The sequence below is a fragment of the Diospyros lotus genome, chromosome 6 (assembly GCF_014633365.1).
Source record: "Diospyros lotus cultivar Yz01 chromosome 6, ASM1463336v1, whole genome shotgun sequence".
NCBI classification, from domain to species: domain Eukaryota; kingdom Viridiplantae; phylum Streptophyta; class Magnoliopsida; order Ericales; family Ebenaceae; genus Diospyros; species Diospyros lotus.
The window spans coordinates 23,731,617-23,758,495 of NC_068343.1; positions in this window are offsets into that span (position 1 = coordinate 23,731,617).

Sequence of the window (26,879 nt, forward strand, 5' to 3'; positions counted from 1 at the left end):
AAGAGTCACTTGTGGTGGTGGGTGCAAGGCTTAGAGTATCGTGGTGTTGTTCATGTTTATATCATTCATGGGCTCTTGTATGCATGGCATGGGCATGATTTGTTGGCTTATTTTCTTCCTATTTATGTTGGTTTATTGTGGCTTACTCGTATTGGTTCATGTTTTTTATTATTCATTGTTACACTTGTTGGGCTTTGTGGCTAATTCTTTTTATTTGCATCATTCTAGGTAAGGGTAAAGATAAGGCTAAGAGTAAGTCTAGTAGAGGTTGATTGTTTGGATAAATATGTATAGAGTTCACCTAGAGGAAGGTCTTGGGGACTGTTGTGCTGAGAGGTTAGAGCCAGTTAGGCTCTCGATCCCTTAGGGTGTGTATGTATATGTTTTGTGCTTATGTCCTGATGTATTATCAAAAGGGGATGTAACTTTTATTTTAGCAGAGTATATGTGCCTACTTACTTCATTACGGTGTTTTCATGAGAGTTTATGTGGCATGCTTTAGTGGGTTGGTTTGAGTTGCTTTTATATCATACTACTAATAACCCTATCACGAATCCTCTATGCTAGCAGGGGCTCCGGGAGGTAGTCCGTTGCAGTTTGGTATCAGAGCAGGTTATCTAGGATGAGCTTTTGTACACATGGGCATGTGAGGTAGAGTTAAGAATATGTCATATGGTCTTATGTAAGTCTGAATAAGAGCATGTATTACAAGTAGACGTGGGTAAATATGGACTTTAAGTTTTAATTGTGCAGGATCATGAGTGCACAAAGAGAAAGGCTACTAAAGTGGAGTCAGGGTTGTGGACGGTCCGCACTCGTACTTTCTGCTGCTTTTGAGTCTCCGAGATAGCCGAGTTGAGAGTAGCGCCAAGAGATGGCAGAACTACAAAGAGCGTTAATTGGGATGCAAAGGGTTGTGAAAATGCTTACTGTCGACTATGCAAAGCAAGACTAAGTGACTCACGAAGTTAGGGGGAGTTCGGTGGAAGATAATGTGAGTCAGACCCACAATCCAGCGGTACAGGGGGTGGAGAGTAGCATAGGTGGACAATTACTTAAGGACTTTATGGCGTTACGACCCCTGAATTCTATAGGGGCGTGGATGTTTCGGCAGTTGAAAACTGGATGTTACTTATAGAAAAGCATCTATGTTCAATGGTGTAATACCCGAAAACTTTGTAAAGCTTATATACATAAAGGAATGGAACATTTCAAATAGTTAAATCCTGTTTACATAAAGAAATGGAACATTTCAAAGAGTTACGAAAATTTTGGGTCAAAATAGTAGCCTCCAAAATGGGGGTAGAAGTGGAGTTTCAAAAAAACTTAGGGCACAAGTGTAATTTACTAAAATGCCGGGGTATTGGCATAATAAATCTTTTCCTAGGGGTAGTAGGGAAATTTAAGGATGGCCCAGGGACCAAGTGGCGAGGGGTCTAAATGTAATTACCCGAAAAGCTCGGGCCAAGGAATAATTTTTGAAACCCCAAAACTAGAGCATTAAAAATGAATTAAACCAACTAACCATTGAAAGTAATTATGAGACACGCAAAATGGAGCATGAGGTGGCAGGGGTAAGTGGCAATGTAATAATCATGGCGCTAGGTGGTGGGACACTTTGCAGAACATGATTGGTCCGAAAAACTATAAATAGGGCCTTGAGGGTGATGAATGAAGTATTTGGGTTGGAATTTAGGCTAGATTTTTGGCTATTTGAGAAGGGTGGAAGATAGGATTTTGTTCTTAAAAAAGAATGGAAAATTCTGCAAAAAAAAAAGGGTGGAATCGGAGAAGAAACGAGGGAGAATGTGCTTTGCTAGAGTTTTCGAAGCTTTTGCGGAATCTAGGCCGAAACTACCAAAAAATAGCCAAGTAAGTCCGATCTAAACTTATATTTAGGTAGATGAGAGAAAGAGTGAGCTATAGGAAAAAATGGAAGTCGAATAGAAGTTAAAACGAAGGAGAAAAATGCAAAAAATAAAGGCATCGACGAATAGTCGCCTTCATTTTTTGCAATTTTCTCCTTCGTTTTAACTCCGATTCCGACAACAACGAACAACTGCCTCCATTTTTAAGGCGTAAGTGAATTTTTTATGGGCTTAAGTGTAATTTTGTTGGGGCTGAAGTATAATTTTTTAAAGTTATTAGGGTAAAAGTATAATTTTTTAAAGTTAGGGGGACTAAGTATATTTTTTTGGAAACTTGAGGACTTGAGGGTAACTGTAAGACCCCGCTTTTCCCAGGGCATTAGATAATGTAAGATTTCGAGGATATTTTTTTTCCAACAGACACTCCACTCAAATCGTTCCCCAACAATCCCGTTACACTTTCTCAATATATCAAACTTAATAATTAATAAACTAAAACAGGTAAATCATCTCAAATGCGGAAACTAGATCATAACCTCAAACGGTATATAACCGAACTCATCTTATTCATAACATGAAAAGTCTTACCATCGTTTAACATGACATCATCATAATCCAAAAGACATGCTACGAACACCTACAAGTTGTCGTCACTCCTTGGCAATTCATTTCCCTTTGGCACCGCTGCTTTCACCTGGAATGCTTGGATATTCCAAGGACAAAGTCCAAATAAGATGTTGGATCATCTAAGTGAGAGTTTAAAATACTTTTTCTTGAATGTATGCAAGACATGAAACAAACCGACATAACCCGACATGTCCAAGCCCAAGAAAATCCCACATAACACTTAACCCTAATCGGGAAAAATGCAATCTCTCTAAAGGCAACATAACCACATCGACATATTGGCATAACACAATCCTGCTTAAGAGGGACAATCTCAATGCATGAACCTGGGTATCACCTCTATATCATGTTAGGCACTAGGCTCCCACTCAAAACCATTCCGGATCTCAACACAACCCTAGCCACAAGATGATCAACACTATCCCCGGAATCAATGTCTACCTAGGCAATAATCCTATTTCTCAAAGGAACCTAGGGTGATGTCCACTCTCAGCCCGCCACTTGAGTACCATAGGGTGAAGTCCATCTCAACCCCTTCCCAAGTGAGTCACATAACATTAATCCTTGGCACGCATCTTGAGTGCTATCACTCAAGTGCCACAACATAGGTTGAAACCCACATCCCACATGGACAACACACAAATATGCCAATATCAAATACCATGATTCGATGCATCATATAAAACAACATTTCATGTACATAATTTATCACACAAAATTAAATGCACATGCATAAAAAATTTTGGGACGAACCTCCCACATGAACACAACCATAACAAGTTCATCCATTCACATGCAACAAAACCCTTTGCATGTAATCAAATCAAGTTTAGGTAGAAACAAAACCAAGTTTTAGGATGGAACTACTCACAGTAAACCAAATTTTAAAGTAAGAACACTTACGTTGAATGAAACTCAGAACACCTTGAATCTCGTGCCCAATCTTGATTCTTATGCTAAACTTCTAACGGTTCTCAAACCCGTGTCTCAACGTACAATGACCATCATATATATTCAAGGAATTCAATATTCAATCTCTCATTTGTCCATTTATTCTCCAACTTCTCCAAATGGTGCCTCCTATTTATAGGCCTTGGAGTTTAACCACCAAGTTTGTTATATTTCTTAATCATTTCAATTTTTTTTCAAATCTTCTAAGATTTTTTACAATCATTTCAAATCTTTTAAGATCTTCTATAATAATTTCAAATCTTCTAAGATCTTCTCCAATCATTCCAAATCTTCTAAAATATTTTTCAATCATTCTTATCAAATCAAATCTTACCCAAATCTTATCCTTGAAGTCATCATAAGCATTTATCCTTATCTCTAAAGTCATCATGAGACTTTATCCTTATCTCTAAAGTTATCATGAGCCTTCATCCTTATCTCTAGAGTCATCATGAGCCTTGATCTTATCTCTAAAGTCATCATGAGACTTCATCTTATCTCTAAAGTCATCATGAGGCTTTATCCTTAATCTCTCGGATGCCCCTAAGAAAAAGGTTTCAAGAATTACACTTTGGCCCAAAATTTTTGGATAATTACACTTAGACCCCTTTTTTTAATTGCATTTATGCCCTTAAAGAAAGGATTTATTACACTAATACCCCAAAGTTTTAGATAAATTACACTTTTACCCAAACTTTAATATTTATGATTTTACCCCTGGCTCAGAAACTCCACTTTTATCTCAAGACTTTCATAATCCTTTGAAATGCCCTATTTCCTCAAATATTTGAATATAAAAATCTTGGATATTACATCATTTATGATCATTCAGTTTTCCAGGCTAAAATTAGTTATACCGAAAACTATCTTTGTTCTGATTGCTTTCAGTGTCATAAATCCCATCTCAAAACACTTATCAATGACATACCTTTTTCTTTAGATATTTACATTCTGGGGTACTCCCTTCCATCAATTTGGAAATTACTTAACTAAATTCTCAAACCAATTTTCAATTCCTTGAACTTACTTAACACTACGCAATATGCTGTATTATAGCAAGGGGGTAGAAGTGCAAGAGAGCAAAAGAACAAAGACCAAACAACAAAACTGGTGTGAACACTACAAATGACCAGCAGCCATAGTGCGGCTACCGACCATGGGTGTCAAATCACTAGTTAAAGAATGAGGCAGACCATCATGGCCTAAGGGATAAGCTCAGGGCTGTGGGACGACCTGATTGGTTGGAGGAATAGCCGAAAATGGCTATAAATAACCGAGGTTAAGGCCGAGAGTTTCATCAAGTTTCATGCAAAAAATTTGGGTGTTTTGGGAAAAATTAAGAGGCTTGGATAAAGGGCTTTGGTTCCTGAAAGGTTATGTGTAACGCCTCACTTTTCCAAATACACAATGATGTAAAATATAAGCCAACATCATCCCCAGCGTTATGGAAACCCTTGCCAACGGAAGCATTTGGATCGAACCTGAAAGCTTAACGAAAGCTAAACAAATGGGGGTTTCCACTATATTTCCTTTACAAGTGCAAGAAATGTAAAAGACTCTCAATACTCCAAAAGGACACAACTTATTACTGTAGTACAACTATAGGGCACCATTTTATTACAAACTTGAGTACCTAGGTGTTATTACAATACATCCTTGTTATATGATTACACGGGTACATAATAAGTCAAAAACTCAAAGCTAGCGGAGCTCCACCTCCTTGCCCATGTTTGAACTGGAACCTGAAACACCTGATACTTCTGATATACCTGAAACGTGGAACGTTCCAAGGGCATCAACCCAAGTTAGATATTACATCTAAGCAAGTGAATCCGAAAAGGAAATGTATGTGTGTGCAAATGCAATAATGCCATTATAAAATCCACCCCTGTGGTAGTAATGCCAGGGTGTTGCAATCACCCCAGCGGTCATCATAGTCACCCCTGGCTCACCGTAAGAGCACGAGTTCTTCCATGATGGCCCAACAACTAGCCACAGTCACCAACACAAACATGATATATGACAAAGCAGAAGGAATATGCATAGCTAAGGGAAAATAAGACGTGTAAGCCACAAAGGCATGTTATGCAAGTTAACATCCACACACAAGTGAAGCAACAAATGCTCAAAGTGTTACAAAACATGCAGGAATCACTCACCTTGACTAATCACCTTAGGAAGCACGATTTACAACGAGCGGGATTGGTTTTCTGATTGCTTGACACAAACTTCGAGAAAGACTCGAAAACTCCGTCGAGGCCCATTCCCCCTCGATTCTCCACCGATTTTCTTCCTTCTTTTTGTAGGATTCTCTCATTTTTCTCAAGAACAAGACCCTCTCCTTTGTTTCCCTCAATTTGGAAGAGATTATCCTCTAGAATGTTTGAAATGATTTGTGATTAACATAGGCCCCTATTTATAGAATTTTCTAACCAACCACATGTCGCCACCTCATGAGTCCTTAACTTAGCTTCCAAGTAGTCCAATGGTTGCTTTCCATGTGTCCTTGAAGATAAGATTTGGAGACTTTATCAAACTTGGAGGCTAAATAGTTTTTATGGCCAATCACGCGATGCCACCTCATGGGGTCATTATGAGCCATCGTGTGATCTTATCTTTTCTTCTAAATAACTAATGGAAGCTTACCACATGTCTTTACCTTGGAGACTAAGCAAAAGACTTGGAGAAGACTCAGAAAAGACTTAACAAAGACTTAAAGAAGACTTGGAGAAGACTTACTTTAACAAAGACTTGGACTTGGATTTCAAAATGATCCAAAGCTATATTTGATTTGAGTTTGAAGTCTAATATATTTTGAAGCAATATTTTAAGGTTTCAACAAACGACACTTCAGCCCGAATTTTTCACGTAACTACACTTAGACCCTTTGCAACTTGGTCCCCATTTTTAATTGCACTTTTTGGTTCTTAAAAAATAGATAAATTACACTTAGCACCCTAAGATTTTAGATAAATTACACTTTTACCCAACTTCAATAATTATGATTTTGCCACTGGTTCAGAAATTGAACCTTTGTCTCAAGGCTTCTATAATCCTTTGAAATGACCTATTTCTTCAAGTATTAGAACCTAATAACTTTAGGTATCACCTCATATTTGAGTTTAAAAAATCTGGGGTATTACATTATGGATCACTTTTGGAGAATTTGGGGAGTTTTTGTGTTGATTTGAATGTGTTATGAAGCTTAGCCAGAAAGTTGGGTATGGCCGAAGTCGAGGATTAATCGGTCGATTTGAGGGTGCTTTGGCTAGAATTTTAAGCTAAGAATGGTTCCATTGTATTCAGGAGAAAAAACTGAGCCAGAAGAGGAAGAAAAATCAAAGAAATAAGCCAAAACCAGGTCACCACAGTGAGAGGATCATCGAAGAAGATGACCAGCAAATCAGGCGCATGAGATGCATGCGCTAGGTGAGTGGCTGCAGGTGCATGAGAAGGTAAGAAAATAGGGGGAAAGGAAAACAATAGAACAAAATAGAGAAAATGGGAAAAAATTTAAAAAATTAGGAAATGAAGTTTTATTAATTTTTCAAAAAATTTGACCCAAAAATTATCTGCGCATGAGTTTTGAGGATAGGGTACCCATACCAAGGAAGCCAGAGAAGCTAAATCAAGGTGAGTGGTTTACCCAAAAAATTTACACTTGATATGTTGCCTAAATAAGTATGGATTTTACAAGGGATTTGCCAAGTTTGTGTGCATCTTGTTATATATATATACTAGCGTATACCCGTGCCTTGTAAATAATATTAAGATTAAAATGCAATAATGTTCACTAATATTGCAAAAAAAAAAAATCGTAAACACTGAACAATTTATATTATTTTAATTAATAAAAATAGAATTAAAAAAATAAATGAATTCCCCCCACCGTCATCGCACCTACCGATGGTGTGGGTGGGTGGGTTTGTGAAAGAGAGAAAGAAAGATAGAGTAAGTGGTTGTCGCACCTGCTGTCGTCCCTCTCACCCCTCTCACTGTTGTCGCACCCATCAGCTTGCCGTCACACATGCCGATAGTGTGGGTGGGTGGGTCTGTGAGAGAGAGAAAGATAAAGGGAGAAATAGATAGGCATTGAGTGAGGGAGTGAGTGGTCGTCGCACCTGCCAGCCCCCCACCCATTGTCGTCCCTCTCACACCCCCTTCACCGTTATCGACCTTCCTTTCCCCCCCACCGTTGTTGCACCCGCCAATGACGTGGATGGGTGGGTCTATGAGAGAGAGAAACACAGAGGGGGAGAGGGAGATAGTGAGTGAGGGAATGAGTGGTCATCGGACTCGCTGGCGCCCCGCCGTCATCTCTCCTGCCCCCCCATCGCCGTCTTACCCACTGGTTCCCCACCCTGCCGTCGACCCTCCCTTTCCCCCCACTATCGTCGTACCCGGTGATGACATGGGTGGATGGGCTTGTGAGAGAGAGAAATGGAGAGTGAGGGAGAGAGACAATGAGTGAGAGATGGGCGGATGGGTCTGTGAGAGAGAGAAAGAGAGAGGGAGAGAGAGAGAGACAGTGAATAAGAGGTGGGTGGGTGGCTCTGCGAGAAAGAGAAAGAGGGAGAGAGAGAGGCAATGAGTGAGAAAGTGAGTGGGCGGGAACATCATTCATCTCAGCCAATGTCAACCATTGATATATATTTAAAATTCATCTCAACCATTAAAATATCTCTCTCATATATTTTACATATTTTCAAAAACTCTTCTGCTTTATTATATAGAAGGTTAAGGAGTATTGATTTTACATAAACACTTTAATTAGTGAAATTAAATATTTCAATTATATGAACATTTTTTTTTTGTCCCTAATTATATAAACAAATCTAACTATTTTCTTTCTTTCTCAATTTTATTTTTTTATTTTTAAAATTTTGATATATATATATTTTTGCAATTAAAAATATTTTTTGTAATTTAAAAATATATTTATTTGTTAAAATTATAATTTTAATCTATTTAGATAAAGGGACAAATTGATCTTTTAACAATTAACTCACATAATTGACATATTTTTTTACAATTTGACATATCAAATAAAAGATTGATATAACTTTAAATTATACTTTTTTTTTTACCAAATATAAACCAACATTATCTAATTTTATCGGTATTTTATATCTTAAAGTTTTATATAAAATATGATTAATTATCTTAAAATTTTTGAATTTGTGTCAGAAGTTGCCATTTTGTGTAAAAGAAACCAGTGCTTAAGCCACCAATCCAAATTTAAAAATCTTCAATTAACAAGAATACCCCAGATTCCAAAAAAGACCATTTAAACCATGTAGTATTTTAAATTCACAGCGTAATAAATTTCAGGAATCAGTTTCACAAACTTCAGAATTGAGTTGAAGGTAGAAATTTATGCATATTCTGTCTTCAGCAGGTGAATGGACCCCATTTCCATTAAACCAAAATAACCTAAAGCTAATGTTTGAAAACTATGCTTTAACTGCACTAATAATGCAAATTGCATAGAGTACTGACAAAGTTAAGAAAAATTTTTGTTTTTTTTTTTAAGTGAAAATGCATTAATATTAAGTAGAAAGAAAAATTTTTGTTACCTTGTTGTAGTTCGGTATGAGTTCTTGTAGCACACGCATCTTTTCATTGATCCTATCTCTTCTCCGCTGTTTGTGAACCACAGAAATTAAGTAGTACAATAAATCCCCAAATAATACTTTGAAAAACAAATATCACTCTAAGTCTTATGGAGTGGATTTGCTCACCCTTTAGATAGATTGTGCACTTTTGCTACTTGACTTCTTTTAGAACCTGTACCTTCTCGAGCAAGAGTTACCTTTTTGATACCTATTGATTCTTCTTCAACATCCTGCAATATACTTCACTTTGGAACCTGAAGGAGATAATTTGAAAAAGGAATCGGCTAACCCAAATTTTGAAATATACTTCACTTTGGCCTTCAAAATCATCACTATCAAGACGTTTTCTCTTCAAATTATGTGTTGGATCATTAGAAACTCCCTCTACATTGTTGGTAGAGCATACAGATGAAGAAGCAACTACTGGCTCCACAGGTTTTCCATTATCTGGCATTCCTTTAATTAGGGTTGAACTGAGAGCTTGATGTGGCAATTTGTCATTATTAACAACATCTTCTCGACAAAGAGCTTCAGATTGTTTAACACCATACAAAATTTTAAGATATATGGGTATGTGTATGTATTTGAATTAGACTCATAATGTGGCAAGTGTCCCAGTTTGCCTTGCATATAGATATACACACAGAACACACATATATACATAATATATATTCACACAGTTAGTATATAAACACACACACATACATACATAATATATACACACGCGCAGTTAGTATATAAACACACACAAACAACATGGCATAACAGCCTTACAAATATACCCAATAGAAAATTTCTTAAATTCTGTTCACAGCAAAAATCAACAGCAAAAAACACATCATGTGGCAAGTGTCCCGATTTGCCTTGTATATAGATATACACACATCAGTGGCTTTGGGCACCATCCTTGCCTTAACCCAAGAATCGAATTAGCCACACATCTTCATAGGAAGTGCATGACTAAAACTAATCTCTACAGATGAATACACGATTCGTAAAGGAAATAACTGAGACAACAGATAAGAACTTGGTAAACTACTGCTGTATTGATTGCTGAAACGAACTACCACATGAAGCAGAAATTAAAATGAACTTGTAATACAGAACTCAGAATTAGCAAGAACAACTAGTGTAACTGAAGTGCTATTCGCAAAGAAAGAGATACAGACAAGAACAAAAATAGGAGAAACAGACAAAAGGAAAGGAAAATAAATCTGCGCTTCCAAAATGATCTTCTTCTTTCTTGTATTGTTTTTCTTAGTATCTTCTGCACTCGCCAACCTCTGATTCCAAAGAATGTTGGTCCCTTTTTAAGCTTATGGCGCATGGAAGTGGGGACCATTTGTTGAAAAGTTGTTCAAAAAGTTGGTTGAATTTACCTTAGAGCCACCGCGTGTATTTGCGCATGTCAGAATTTTTGTTCGGCTATTCATTCGAATGACTAGCAGAGACATTCGAATACTTGCTGAGTTTCTTTTGGCTGATCGGCTCATTCGAATGAATTTTAGTCCCATTCGAATGAATTTCATGCTTTACTGTTCCTTACACGGCGATTTTCTCGGTCATTCGAATGCAACAGTACTTTCATTCGAATGAATTTCTAATTTTTCTCTTGACTTCTTCATTGCATTCGGATGAACTGGAGAGCATTCGAATATGGCGTTCCTTGGGTTGCTTCTCATTCGAATTACTCAGCCTTCATTCGAATAGATTTCCTTTCTTCTTCAACTTCATTCGAATGACTTGGATTTCATTCGAATATGTCTTCACTGCTTCCAAACGATGTGCTCATCCGAATTTCTTCTTATGCTCGGCTCATTCGAATGACTTGGATTTCATTCGAATATGTCTTCACTGCTTCCAAACGATGTGCTCATCCGAATTTCTTCTTATGCTCGGCTCATTCGAATGACTTGGATTTCATTCGAATATGCACAATCTGGAGATCTTGATTTTTGTTACTTCTTATTCGAATTAGGCCAAGCTCATCTGAATACATACCCGATATCTTGCATATTCGAATGTCTGAATGATTTTATTCGAATGTTTGAGCAGCTCTCTTCTGTTTTGCTCTATATTTGAATACCTTTGAAGACTTATTCGAATGGCTTTGGCTTTCATTAGGACACTTTTATTTCTTGACTTTTTATTCCTCTTTCAATCATGCTTTTAGAGAGTATGAGTCATTCTTTCATCTCTTTTCCTTCTTTTGGGCTGCAACAAGCAATTCTGGAGATTTTAAGTCGATCAAATGGGTTAGGAGGTAATAAAAACATAACAAATATTGCATTTTTTTTTATCAATCACACCCCCCAACTTAAACATTGCTAGTCCCTTAGCAATCAAATTAAATGCACGAATGCTTCAACATTCACAAATTCATTGATAGTGCAAATCTCGTATGTGAAGCAAAAATGTATGGTCAGTAGCATAGGGACTTCGGACAATCAAAGGAATGTTTATTATTTGAACTTTTGTCTCAGGCATATTAAGTTAAATCAATCAGCATATTGCATTCAATTCTCTAAGCTTTGATTGCAAGTTTCACTGGATATGTTTCTCTTCAATAAAATGTTCACTCAAAGTTGCTCTCAAGGATGTACCTCAATTTGGAGTGGATGTAAATCAAGTTCGAAGAGTTATCATCAATCATCAAAAATGCTATTAAGGAAGGAAAGGACCTGACATAGCTTCATGATTAGAATAGCATCTCAATGAATAGCATTTAAATTTAACTAAGTCCCCTTACTCTTGAAATTGTATCCTGAAATTGCATGATTGATAAAACAAAGAGGGATCTTTCTGGGAAGAAATGGGGCCATATGGTAATGTGGTATAGCAAAGGGGATGATGGAAATCAAGAGAGTTATTAGGTCCCGGGAATTTTCTACTAAGAACTGAAATTTTTTTTTTTTGATTGGTATCAGAGAAAATAAACTGCACATGTGATGCATTCATGCATCAATAGCCGAAATCATATCAAGGCACCTAAATCCAGTTGGTCGTATCCGAACCTGAATCTAACTGCTATTCCAACTGATAGTGAACAAGCTTCCATTGCTTCACCCTCAATGGCTACGGGGGGTGTTTTTAATGTCCCAGACCTAGAGACAACCATTTATCTTAAATGGTAAAGTGGTCTTTTAACGTCAGTTTCCCAGACGATTTTTTTTTTTTTTTTGGTAAACTACTGAGTAATTCCCGAGACCTAATCAATGGATAAGAAAATGTCAAGGCTATGACTCGGACAGAGGGAATGATGCAACTGGTCATGAAGAGTTTTAATGGGCTATAAGTGGAAACTGATCAAAACAATAGGTTGATTGGCTCAAGTAATAGGAAAATGATCCCTCTATGATATTTCATAAATCAGCCTTATTCATTCAACTGGTTTCAAGCTTAGAGTCAGTTAAAATTAGCCGCGATCATTAAAGACACTCAAAGCAAAATGTTGTTTTGAAGCTATTGAAAGACAAGAGAATCAACAAAATATTTTATTGCATGAATAGATGTTATTTCACTCAGAATAAAATGTCATGAAGCTCTAACACTTACTTTGGTAACAAATCTCCACTTAATTTGAGAATTTGGGCAATTTGCTGATTATTTCACATGTTTTGTATGCCATTCAAACAAATGAACAGAAATAAAGCACCCTAAGTAGTCCTGGTCCTGGTTCTAAAGCTCATACAGTTCTGTTTTCAAATAAAAGATTATCATTCAAGTAACCAGTTGTGAATCTAAAGCATTGAGCACAATAATTTGAAGCATAGAGTAAGCAAAGTCATTTTTATTGACAAATGAAAATGTGATTAAACTTTGTAGTTCATAGGTACAAAAATTAAACATGAAGCATCAAATCCTATGACTACTCAGTGCCATCCGTGGCATCGTCAGAAGTAGAGTTCTCCTCAGTGGAGTTTCCAGAGGGGGTCTTTGATGAAGGATCAGCAGGAGGAATAGAGGTAGAAGATGGAATGGTAGGGTGAGAAGGTGCTGCATGCTCCGGCTGCGGCTGTGCCCCTGATGTAGAAGGTGCACCCTCTTCCTCTCGCCACATGTCAATGGTCTTCTGTATGCAAGTCTCAGCATCGGCCAACTTGTCCTTTGAAGACTTTTGAGGAAGCTCTTCTATGGGTGTGCTCAGAAATTGACCTACTCTCTTATCCATCGCAGTGTAACGTTCATTCATGGTCATTATTCCTGAATAGATGACTCTCTACCTCCAATGTAGATCTTCATAAATGGCCTCCTGTCTTTCTTGGATCTTCTTCAGTGATTGCTTTACTAGGGCTTCATGTTTTACTTGCCTATCGTGCATTTCCTTGACTATCTCATATAAGCCTCTGATAGTGTGACCCTCCTCTTGTCTCTCTTCCTGGTCTTCATGTAGTGGCAGTTCTTGAGTTGGTTTTTCTTGTGCTTCAACCTGCCTGCCTGATGCTTCTCCCTTCTCAGGTGTTGTTGCTTCAAGCCTCTTTAACTGCCCACTGCTCCTTCGTGTAGATGCTGGGCTGATCCTTTCCATTGGCTTGATGACTTCAAAAGTTGCCTTTTCTTTTACCCCTTGCCTTAGTACAAAATAGGTAATCAACCCTCCAAAGGGTAGTCCTCCGCCCCCTTGTGCATGCTTGGCCACTAAGTCGATGGTGTCAAAAATGTGCTTGGCCAAGTCTATGTGTACTCCCAGGATCATCTTTCCCATGAATGTGGCTTGCTTAACCGAGACACTGCCAGTGAATGCGTGGGGCATGAAATGAGAACAAAGAAGCCTATGTAAGATGATGCATTTAGGGGACAAATTCTTCTTTGGGAGGGTAGGCGCTAACCACAAAACATCATCTGCTTCTGTCAACAACCTAGCCAAGTTTTCTTTTCCTAAGTCTGCACTTGCCTCCTCAATGTCTCTTGGTGATGCCTCTCTTGGGATTTGGAATGTTTCAGCAATATCAGAGGGCTTCAACTCTATTTTCACCTTTCTTACTTCAGTGATCAAGCACCTATTCCCCGATTCATCTCTGTCACTGGTTATATTTGAGTAAAATTCTTTGACTAAGGGAACTATGGCCTTGTGTTGAAACTTAACCCAAGTTTGCCATCCTTTGGCAGTAATCAATGACAACAAATCACATGGTGGTTCTTCAAATTGTTCAAGCATAATTCCCCTCTCACAAAGTACTGGCCTCTTAGCATACCCCTCAACATAGTTCTTTTCAGCCTCGGGGCTAATGAATCTGATATTGGAATAGGGAGGGTTCAAATCAATGGTTGGGATGGTAGCGGGTTCTTTTCCTTTCTGCCTCTTCGAGGCCCTAGAGCTTTCTCCTACGACCTTGGGGCGTTTTTGCTTTGGAGACATGTTGATTTGAGGAGTGTTTGGTCTAGGGAGTTGGTTCGGGGATTTTATTGAACAGTTGGTAGGCACAAACAGGTTCCTCTCTTTTCTTGTTCTTTCAACTTCCCAACCAATCCTCTCTTTGACACACTGAACTCCTTTACCCCCTCTTCACAACAACTCCTTCATCCAATCAATTAAATTCGAATTTAAACAATGGGAACAACTCTTACCTCTCGGCTGTTCTCTTCCCAGAATATTCGAATGAAGCGGCCCCCTATTCGAATGCGAGCGGACTGTTCTTCCTTGTACGAAACCGAATTGATCTTCGGGTGGATGAATGAATGATGAATGAGGGTGGTTAGAACAAGGTAACAAGATTTATAGGAAGGGTTCGGGTGGATGAATGAATAATCGCACCGCTTAAGGAGGGGTTTCGATCTTTAAAGGGGGGGCGTCGATTCGGATTTCAGGGACGGTTATGCGGTTAAGAGGAGCATCATTCGAATGATACTGGGGTTATACGAATGATAGAGGAAGATTCGAATGGAGGTTAAGCAATTCGAATGATAGCTCGGGTCTTAGAACAATGGGTAGAAGAGGATTCGAATGAGAGAGAAAGAATGCGAATGTTCGCTGAAAGTTTTTAAAAGGCCAGACGCCTTATCCGAATGTGGAAAAATTCATTCGAATGAATTTTAAACAGTAACTTGGTTTATCGAAGGATTTGAGCCACTCATTCGAATGCAACAGTACTTTTATTCGAATGAATTTCTTGTTCATTCGAATGACTATGAGTGTCATTCGAATGAATCTGGCAGCACACTCTCAAAGAGGGTATTGAATAGAATGATCATTCGAATGCAAAAATCTTCATTCGAATAACCTTGAACACACTTTTTTTTTTTTATTATTATTATTTTTTTTTATTTTTTTTTATTATTATTATTATTTTTTTTTTTACGCAAATTAACTAATTGAAACTATATTCGGATGTTAGAAATGGATTCGGATGAAGGGTAGGTTATTCGAATGAACTTGAGGATATTCGAATGCTGGCTTCAATTTTTTTAAGAAATAGCAGATTCATTCGAATGACTTTTGAGTATGGAGAAATTCATTCGAATGAATTTTAAACAGTAATTTCATTTGTGAAGGAAATTGGCCGGTCATTCGAATGCAACAGTACTTTCATTCGAATGAATTTTGAACATATTCGAATATAACAGAGGCTATTCGAATGCTTTCTTGCTTTCTTTTAACAGCTCACCGGTCATTCGAATGGTTTACAACTCATTCGAATGACTAAGCTCCATCCGGATACAGAATTCGAATAACAGTAAAGAAAGATTTTTTTTTTTTTTTTACATTTCCAAACACCTAAACACAAAATTCAAACCCACACAGAATGTCATTAAATGAGCAAGGATCAACACAACAGTTCAGGCATACCTTTATCCCACCCAACTTGCTTTGAACAATTCTTAAAAACGAGGATATAAGGGATACCTGGAGATCTTCAGAAATGACTTTGAACACAAAGGTCCAATTGCTTACTTGGATGTTGCTGGTAGCCTTCATTGCATGGGTGGATCCGTGAGCTTGCTTCAGTACTTTAAATCAAAATAAAGGGTGATAACAGTTTATGAAAGCAGAACACTAATTAAATTATTATATATATATATATTTCTTTTTTTTTATTATTATTATTACTGACCACTACCCAATGGGTGGATCTGTAAGATCCATGCTCTCTTCCTGTTTATTCAAAAATTCATAGTATGGTTTCAGGCGTTGTCCATTCACTTTGAGAATTTGACCAGATTGAAGATTTTCAATATCACATACACCATGAGCTGAGATGGAACGAATTTTGAAAGGCCCTGTCCACCTTGACTTGAGTTTTCCAGGAAACAGATGGAGCCTTGAATCGTAAAGTAACACATGTTGACCTATACAAAGAATTTTCCTGTTAATATGCTGGTCATGTAATTTCTTCATGTGCATCTTAGAAAACTTGGCATTCTCAAATGCCTCGTTTCTAAGTTCCTCAAGCTCATTTAGTTGCAACTTTCTGTTGAGTTCCACCTCTTCTAAACTTTCATTCATCTTCCTGATGGCCCAGTAAGCTTTGTGCTCAACCTCTACTGGCAGATGACATGGTTTTCCATAAACCAGTCGATAGGGAGACATGCCCAATATGGTTTTATGTGCAGTCCTATAGGCCCAAAGAGCATCAATCAACCTTAAAGACCAATCCTTTCGGTTGGAATTGACAGTTTTTTTCTAAAATGCGCTTGATCTCCCTATTTGCCAATTCTGCCTGGCCATTTGTCTGAGGGTGGTATGGGGTTGAGACTTTATGAACTACCCCATATTTTTTCATTAGTTCTGCCACTGGCTTGTTACAGAAATGAGAACCCCCATCACTGATGATGGCACGAGGCATTCCAAACCTACTGAAAATGTTTTCTTTGAAAAATTTTACCACTATCCTGTGATCATTTGTCCTTGTTGGAATTGCCTCAACCCACTTGGAAACATAGTCTACAGCAAGAAGGATGTATTCATGACCAAGCGAGTTAACAAAAGGGCCCATAAAATCTATTCCCCAACAATCGAAAATTTCAAGAACCAGAATGGGCTGCAAAGGCATCATACTCTTTTTTGTCAGACTTCCTAACCTCTAGCATCTGTCACATGACAAGAAAAACTGGTGTACTTCTCTAAACATGGTAGGCCAGTAAAATCCACTTTGTAGGATTTTTGCTATGGTTTTCCGAGTAGAGAAATGACCTCCACAAGCAAAGGTGTGACAGAAGTTCATAACACTATGTTGCTCATGTTCTGGAATGCATCTTCTCACAATTTGATCAGCACAATATTTAAACAGATATGGTTCATCCCAGAAAAATGTTCTGACCTTTCTGAAAAACTTTTGTCTATCTGGCTTATTCCAATGACTGGGAACTGTACCTGCAGCTAAATAATTAGCTATGTCAGCGTACCAAGGGGCAGAAGTCAATGTACTCACATGAAGAAGATGTTCATTAGGAAAGTTATCAGGAATGGAACCCTCAGTAAGATCCTGACCTGGAATTCTAGACAGATGGTCAGCTACAACATTTTCTACTCCTTTTTTATCCTTGATTTCTATGTGGAACTCTTGGAGGAGCAGAATCCACCTAATGAGGCGTGGCTTGGTGTTTTGCTTAGTGAGCAGGTATTTCAAAGCAGCGTGATCTGTGTACACAATCACCTTTGAACCTATCAGGTATGACCTAAATTTATCCAATGCAAACACCACAGCCAACAATTCTTTTTCTGTGGTAGTGTAATTTCTCTGGGCTTCATTTAAGGTTCTGCTAGCATAGTAAATGACATGGGGCTTCTTCTCTTTGCTTTGTCCTAACACAGCCCCTATGGCATAATCACTCGCATCACACATTAGTTCAAAAGGTAAAGTCCAATCAGGAGGTTGTATGATGGGTGTAGTGATAAGTGCATGTTTCAGCTTCTCAAAGGCACTTTGACAATTTGGGGTCCACTCGAATGGAACGTCCTGAGACAACAGACAACACAAAGGTCTTGCTATTGTGCTAAATGAGGCAATAAATCTCCTGTAAAAGCCAGCGTGACCAAGAAAAGATCTAATGTCCTTGACATTTCTAGGGGCTGGAAGCTTCTGAATGGCTTCAACTTTGGCCTTGTCTACTTCTAGACCCCTAGATGAGACTATGTGTCCTAGGACAATGCCTTGGTTAACCATAAAGTGGCATTTTTCTCAATTGAGCACAAGATGAGTCTCCTCACAACGAATCAAAACCTTCTCCAGATTCTTTAAACACAAGTCAAAACTACTTCCATAAACAGAGAAGTCATCCATAAACACCTCCACAATATGTTCAGCCATTTCACTGAAGATACTCATCATACACCTTTGAAAGGTGGCAGGAGCATTACACAACCCAAATGGCATACGTTTATATGCAAATGTCCCAAAAGGGCAGGTGAAGGTTGTTTTCTCTTGATCTTCTAGTGCTACATCAATCTGATTATATCCTGAATATCCATCCAAAAAGTAGTAGAATGCTTGACCTGTTATCCTTTCAAGTGTTTGATCTAGAAACGGGAGGGGAAAATGGTCCTTTCTAGTCATGGAGTTGAGTTTTCTATAGTCTATGCACACACGCCAACCTGTTTGGAGGCGGATTGGGACTAACTCATTCTTCTCATTTTTCACCACAGTAACTCCGGACCGTTTAGGAACGACCTGAGTTGGACTAACCCATTTTGAATCAGATATTGGATAAATAATACCTGCATCCAGCAATTTGAGCACCTCTTTTCGAACCACTTCTTTCATATTGGGATTTAGCCTTCTCTGCATTTGCCTCACTGGTTTTGAATTTTCTTCTAAGAAGATCCTATGGGTGCAAATTAGAGGGCTAATTCCATGTAAGTCTGATATGGTCCATCCTAAAGCCTTCTTGTGTGCTCTCAGTACTTCCATCAACTGCACTTCTTGTTGGGTAGTTAGGCTGGAAGAAATGACTACTGGGTATGTCTCTCCTTCTCCTAGAAAAGCATACTTTAACTCATTCGGCGGTGGCTTCTTTTCAGGAATGAGTGGATGACTCACAGAGGTTGATGGTTTATGCAAAGGTTCTACAGGTTCTAGCTTAGGAATCCATTGAGTCAATGGCATCTCACTTTCCTTTTTGATATCTTCCAAACAATTATCTCCTTTCACAGTTTGAGTGACAAACTCTTTCTCAAAATACTCTTCAGACAGAGTTTGAATCAAATCCACCTCTTCTATCTCACTTTCAGTGTTTTGTTGTTTGGAAATTCTGAAGATATTCATCTCCACAGTCATATTTCCAAACGACAGTTTCAAAACTCCATTCCTACAGTTAATGATTGCATTGGAAGTTGCTAGGAATGGTCTTCCCAAGATGACTGGAACTGGTGGTTGTGGACCATGATGGGGTTGAGTGTCTAGAACTATGAAGTCTACTGGGAAGTAGAATTTATCCACCTGAACTAAGACATCTTCCACAATACCCCTAGGAACCTTGACTGATCTGTCTGCCAGCTGCAGAGTGACTCTGGTAGGCTTAAGTTCTCCCAAACCCAACTGTTGATAGACACTATAAGGCAATAGGTTGACACTTGCTCCTAAATCTAAGAGCGCCTGGTCAACCTTCTGGCTTCCTATTATGCATGAGATGGTTGGACAACCTGGGTCCTTGTATTTGGGAGGAGTCTTAAATTGCAAAATAGAGCTCACTTGCTCAGTCAGAAATGCTTTTCCATGCACGTTCACTTTTCTCTTTACAGTGCAAAGATCTTTTAGGAATTTTGCATATGAGGGTGTTTGTTTGATCGCATCCAAGAGTGGAATATTGATCCTTACTTGTTTAAACACCTCATATATGTCAGCATTTTGTTGTTCTTTTTTTGTAACACTCAGTCTTTGAGGAAAAGGAGGTTTAGGATGATATTGAATTTCTCTTTCAATGTTCTTACCTTTTCCATCTTCTTTTTGTTTTTGCTTGTTTTTTTCTTCATTGTTTTCATTTTTTTCTAAGATTGGCTCCTGTCCTTCTGCTTTCTCTTTCTCAACAACAGTTTGGCTTATCCTAAGATCATTTGGTTTTTCAATCACCTTTCCACTTCTTAGGATAGTTACAGATTGGACTTGTTCATGTGCATTGCTTTCACTACTAGAAGATTCCACCTGATTTGTTTGCCTAACTGGGTTAGGGTTGGTTTGTGAAGGGAATCTTCCAGGTTCTCTCACACTTAGTGTTTGGGTCAACTTTGTTATTTGGCTTCTCATATCCTCCACGGCTCTATTTGTTTGCTCTTGATTCTTTGTAAGCTGGGCAACCTGATTGTTGATGCCCGTTTGATTTTGAATGAACTGATGCAAGGTGTCTTCAAAAGATCTCCTATGAGGAGGTTGGTAGGTATTGGATGAAGAACCTTGATTCTGTTGGAAGGATTGTTGATGTGCAGGGAAGGAGTTTTGAGAATGACTCCCAGCATCATGTCTCCATGAAAAATTGGGGTGATTCCTATTATTGGGATGGTAGGAGTTGTAGTTTTGATTGTTCCCGTAATAGGTTCCACTTTGATTTTGATTCTGTCTTCCCTCAAAATTGTGTGAATTATTGTTGTTAGTCTGTCCATACAATACCTCCTTGAAAGCAGGTAGAGTAGGGCATTCTTCAGTTGCATGATCCATTGTTTCACACACAGCACATTTCACTTCTACTTGTTTAACAGATTGTACCTTTTTGGGCTCCAGATTTTCAACCTTTTTTGTTAAGGCAGTTAGTCTTGCATTTAGATCATCATTCTCACTCAACTGGTATCTACCTCTCGGTTGTGGATTTTCCCTTAGATCAAATGAAGATGTAGGGCCAGCTTCCCAATTTCTTGTATTTTCAGCCAATGTGTCAAAGAAGTGAAACGCTTCTTCTGGAGTTTTCTCATAGAATTCTCCATTACACATTGTAGAAACCAACATTTTTAATTGGGGCGTGAGTGAGTCATAGAAGAAACTGACCACTCGCCATTGCTCAAAGGCATGGTGCGGACAAGTGTGGAGAAGATCTTTGAATCTTTCCCATGCTTGGGCAAAATTTTCAGTTGATTTACAGGCGAAGTTCATGATTTGTCTTTGAAGAGTAGCGGTTCTGTTGGCAGGAAAATATTTTTTCAAAAAAGTTGCTTGCATTTCTCTCCAAGTTCCTATAGATCTAGGTAGGAGAGTGCCTAACCACATTTTTGCCTTATCTTTTAGTGAGAATGAGAAAAGTTTTAACCTTACAACATCCTCATTTACTGTATGATCCATGCAAGTGCTACACACTTCCTCGAATTCCTTCATATGAGTGTATGGATTTTCAGAATCCATACCATGAAATGTAGGCAACAATTGGATTGTGCCAGGTTTAAAATTGAACCTATGGTGATTTATGGGAAGGATGATACACGAGGGTGTTGTCTGCCTTGGAGGGTGAAGGTACTCTCTAAGAGGTCTAATCAATTCCTGATCAACAGGATCAGGATCGCCATGGTCACTCCCATGTTCGGACATGTTGTTTGGTTGAGCCATAAATGAGTGTGGCAATGAAAACTCAAAATCAGATGGAGTACTTTCTGAATGTAACACTTGTTCAACCACTCTACCGGATCTAAGTCTCATACACCAGACCAAACAGACAGAGAAGAGAAATTAAAGAACAGAAGTAAAAAGAAAAAGGACTAGGGATGATTATTTGGCTTACCTTAATCTCCCCGGCAACGGCGCCAAAATTTGCTACATCACTCACCCTGCATTTGTCACTTTTTGTATTTTTCTTTCACTAATTCAGCTGATTTAGCAACTAATTATGTTCACAGATAGGATGAGGCGTTTAGACTCGCCAGTGCACGAGTGTGATTGTAGCAGAAAATTTATATGTAATTTTTCCGGGCAAGACCGGGTCGACTCACAGGGAGATTACTCATGGAAGGAGATAACCACACCAGTTCTTTTGATTAACGGAATAATGAAATGAGATCAAACTAAATGTGATATAACTGTAATCTGGAAATGGAGAGATCTTGGGTCAAGACAAATCTGGTGCCAAACCCAACTGATTCTCCGTATAGCTTTCTGTGATGTAACTAGCAGCTCAAATAGCTTGGGTTTTCAACCATTAAATGTACTACTGAGATGATGATAACTCTTTGTTCAAGCAACCTCCATACATGACATGGAGACTCTATGGTAAGAAGCTATCATAAATCAGTGTATAAATAATGTTTTGACAAAATAATTGCTCGGGGCTTGGGTATGAGAACGTTTCCAGGTCAAGCAGCCTCCATACATGGCATGGAGACTCTAAGTTAGGCGTACGAACCAATCCAAGCCTGAGGTTTTCGTTAATAATATTTCCCAAACTGCTTTTGCTTTTGTTACTTTGACATATGGAGTTCTGTTATATTGATTCATCAGTGGCTTTGGGCACCATCCTTGCCTTAACCCAAGAATCGAATTAGCCACACATCTTCATAGGAAGTGCACGACTAAAACTAATCTCTACAGATGAATACACAATTCGTAAAGGAAATAACTGAGACAACAGATAAGAACTTGGTAAACTACTGCTGTATTGATTGCTGAAACGAACTACCACATGAAGCAGAAATTAAAATGAACTTGTAATACAGAACTCAGAATTAGCAAGAACAACTAGTGTAACTGAAGTGCTATTCGCAAAGAAAGAGATACAGACAAGAACAAAAATAGGAGAAACAGACAAAAGGAAAGGAAAATAAATCTGCGCTTCCAAAATGATCTTCTTCTTTCTTGTATTGTTTTTCTTAGTATCTTCTGCACTCGCCAACCTCTGATTCCAAAGAATGTTGGTCCCTTTTTAAGCTTATGGCGCATGGAAGTGGGGACCATTTGTTGAAAAGTTGTTCAAAAAGTTGGTTGAATTTACCTTAGAGCCACCGCGTGTATTTGTGCATGTCAGAATTTTTGTTCGGCTGTTCATTCGAATGACTAGCAGAGACATTCGAATACTTGCTGAGTTTCTTTTGGCTGATCGGCTCATTCGAATGAATTTTAGTCCCATTCGAATGAATTTCATGCTTTACTGTTCCTTACACGGCGATTTTCTCGGTCATTCGAATGCAACAGTACTTTCATTCGAATGAATTTCTAATTTTTCTATTGACTTCTTCATCTGGAGAGCATTCGAATATGGCGTTCCTTGGGTTGCTTCTCATTCGAATTACTCAGCCTTCATCCGAATAGATTTCCTTTCTTCTTCAACTTCATTCGAATGACTTGGATTTCATTCGAATATGTCTTCACTGCTTCCAAACGATGTGCTCATCCGAATTTCTTCTTATGCTCGGCTCATTCGAATGACTTGGATTTCATTCGAATATGCACAATCTGGAGATCTTGATTTTTGTTACTTCTTATTCGAATTAGGCCAAGCTCATCTGAATACATACCCGATATCTTGCATATTCGAATGTCTGAATGATTTTATTCGAATGTTTGAGCAGCTCTCTTCTGTTTTGCTCCATATTTGAATACCTTTGAAGACTTATTCGAATGGCTTTGGCTTTCATTATGACACTTTTATTTCTTGACTTTTTATTCCTCTTTCAATCATGCTTTTAGAGAGTATGAGTCATTCTTTCATCTCTTTTCCTTCTTTTGGGCTGCAACAAGCAATTCTGGAGATTTTAAGTCGATCAAATGGGTTAGGAGGTAATAAAAACATAACAAATATTGCATTTTTTTTTATCAATCAACAGGACACACACATATACATAATATATATACACATAGTTAGTATACACACACGCAACACATGCATACAGATATAATATATACACACGCACAGTTAGTATATAAACACACACACACAACATGGCATAACAGCCTTATGAATATACCCAACAGAAATTTTCTTAAATTCTGTTCATAGCAAAAATCAATAGCAAAGAACACATAAAAAATTTCTAAGACCATCAAACAACAAATTATCAGCAAACATCACATACCTCTGAGATCTGGCCGAAGTAGCGAACGGCAAGGATCGGGTCAGATCTTAAGCCTTATAAATGTGAGTGTATAAATCATATATATGTGCTTGTGTGTGTAAGCAAAAACAAAGAGAAATGAGCAAAAACAGCCCCCCGATTTCCGGCAGCAAGCTTCTCAACGCCCACCTCTGGTGCGTGTGTTGGGCGTGAGACACAGCCCTCCATTCCTGTGTGCCTTATTCTTCTTCTCTTCTTTCCTTCTTTCAGGTGCGCTGAACAACACAACAGTCTTCTTCTCTCGGAAGGTTACAGACCGCTAGCTTCTAGCTAAGAGAGGAAGAAGAACATAAAGGAAGAGAGATAGATAGGGATGATGGGGAGACAGAGGGTAGACAAGGAGACAGATAGAGAGGAAAGATGGGTGAGAACACACAAATAAATAGATTCATCTCAGCCAAATTGATCTCAGCCATTGAAATGTCTATACATTTGAGACATTTAAAAAACCCTTATGTTTTATTATATAGATATATATATATTCATTTTATATTACCTCAGTGAAATTGCATTGAGCATGATATTATTGGCATATCGATAATTGTGTCATCCATATGAACCATGGTGGGATGGGATGTTGCCTTACTAGCATGGACACATTTCCCTAAAGTAAGAATTGTCGGAAAGCCGCTAGAGTCTCTTGCGCCGGGGATAGATTTTCCCCAAATTAAGAATTACCAGGATGACTACGTAAGGTTCCACTTCGGGGCTAGAATATTGATAAAAGCTATGCTAGGGTGTCGATTTATTCATGTTCTTGTATCATTCATTCATGAAATTTATTTTAATCCTCACTTAGAAGGTTCATCTTCTAATTTGGACTTTTTCCCCTAGAATATTCCACGTTCCAGGTGAATCGAGCAATAAGAAGGGAAAAGGAGTAGTCGAAGTGTAATTTAATTTCAATTCATGTTATTCCCTATGTTTGAAGCCCAGTGTTATATGTTATTTTCCTTATCGGATATTGTAATTTATTGGTTGTTGAGAACAAAGTGTACGGTTGTGTTTGTATAAAATTATGATATCCTTCAGGTTTCGATTCTAGCTTTTACAAGTGTTTAAGTTATCATTCCTTAGCTTTTCATATGAAATGCTGAATGTATTTATATATGGGGATTTTATATTGCAGAATTTGTGATGAAAAAAAATTTCTTGAGAATAACAGCATGCCAAGGAAGGGTGGGTAGTTACAGTTGGTATAAGAGCTAAAAACATACTTGGAGACTTAAGAGATATTGATAAGGGATTTATGATTTTGAGGTTTAGAAAATTTTAGTTACGGATACTGATCGAGGGAATTACTGGAATAACAGAATGGCAGGTAACTATCTAGAACAATTTTGGGTAACACATTGGGCACAACGATTAGAAATGAGAGGACCGGTGGTCGCTGACTTCTTTGGATATCTTAATGTTCTAGAAGATATTATAGAGGACGTACCCCCAAGTAGTTACCAACAACCTAACCTGATGCATGTCCAGATTGATTTCCTAATAAGCCATCTCGAGGGAGATTGGAGGGCTCTTACGGAATGGATCCAACAGATAGGCGACTATGAGTCATTCTACTTCTTTTGTGAATAACTCCGTGAACATGTCACACAATTATTTGAGGAAGTTGTAGAGGAAGAGGCGAATCCCGACCAAGGACAGGATAGGGACCCTGGAGAAGTAGAAGAAGTGAAAGGAAGTTTGGGGCATAGAACGAAGAATGAGAACTTCTAAGGTAATCGTCGATGTTTTCAATGCAAGAAGAACCACCCAGGAAGAAATCCTTGCTAAGGACTATCAAATGTTTCATATGTGGAGAAGAAGGGCATCTGGGAAGAGATTGTTTCAAAAAGAGAGTAGCACCTCCTGTGAGGAACCCAAGGAAAATCATATGTTATAGTTGCGAGCAACCTGGTCATATTGCACGAGATTGCCCAAAAAGGCCGAGAGTCAGAAAGGTTGGAAAGATGGAAGAAGCTCATGGAACTCGCAAGGGATGAGTTTTCAAGCTGAGAAAAGAAGATGTAAAGGCAGATCCTATAGTCATTCAAGGTACACTTTTCATACTGAAAACCCATGTGCATGCATTAATAGATCCAAGATCTACACATTCTTTCATATCGCATGCATTAGTTAGGGGAATGGAAATAGGAACTGAATCCTTAGGGTGTTTGATGATTATCTCCACAACTATGGGAAAGACCATGGAAACCACGAGGCAAATTAAGAATTGCAAGGTTAACGTAGGTGACAGTAAATTCCAAGCTGATTTGGTATTGCTAGATGTAAATGATTTGCGTGTCATCATAAGAATGGATTTCCTGTCTAAGTATGGTGCCAATGTAGATTGTCAGAAGAAAATGGTGACCTTAAGAAATTGTAACAACCCACTTTCCCAAGGCTTGTCACTATGTTGGGATTTTTTTTCCTTAAACCGTTTCCTTTTCCCACAATACCGTCTCTTAATGCCACAAGTACCGAATTTAAAAATCCCTAACATACATATATATTTAACACTCCAAATGATAAGTTAAAGAATGATAAACTAACCACTTGCGGAAGCAAAAATTGAAACCTAAGGGAATATTGTAATTGTAAATGAAGTAAATCCATATAAAATCATTCAATAACCAAAATATTACAATATCCAGCAAACAAATTTAACATAAAATAGCCGAAACACGCCACTTGTCATGATTCTCACAATTTCTCCTAGGAAAATTTTATTCGCAACCTGTAGAATTACTCTTCATAGCTTACACCCCCACCAAATCCTTTAATAATTTTAAAATTCCTATTTCACCCCCACAATCCACAACCCACTCTCTCATCCGACCACCCTTAATCCCCGGCTGTCGCCTCGTGTCT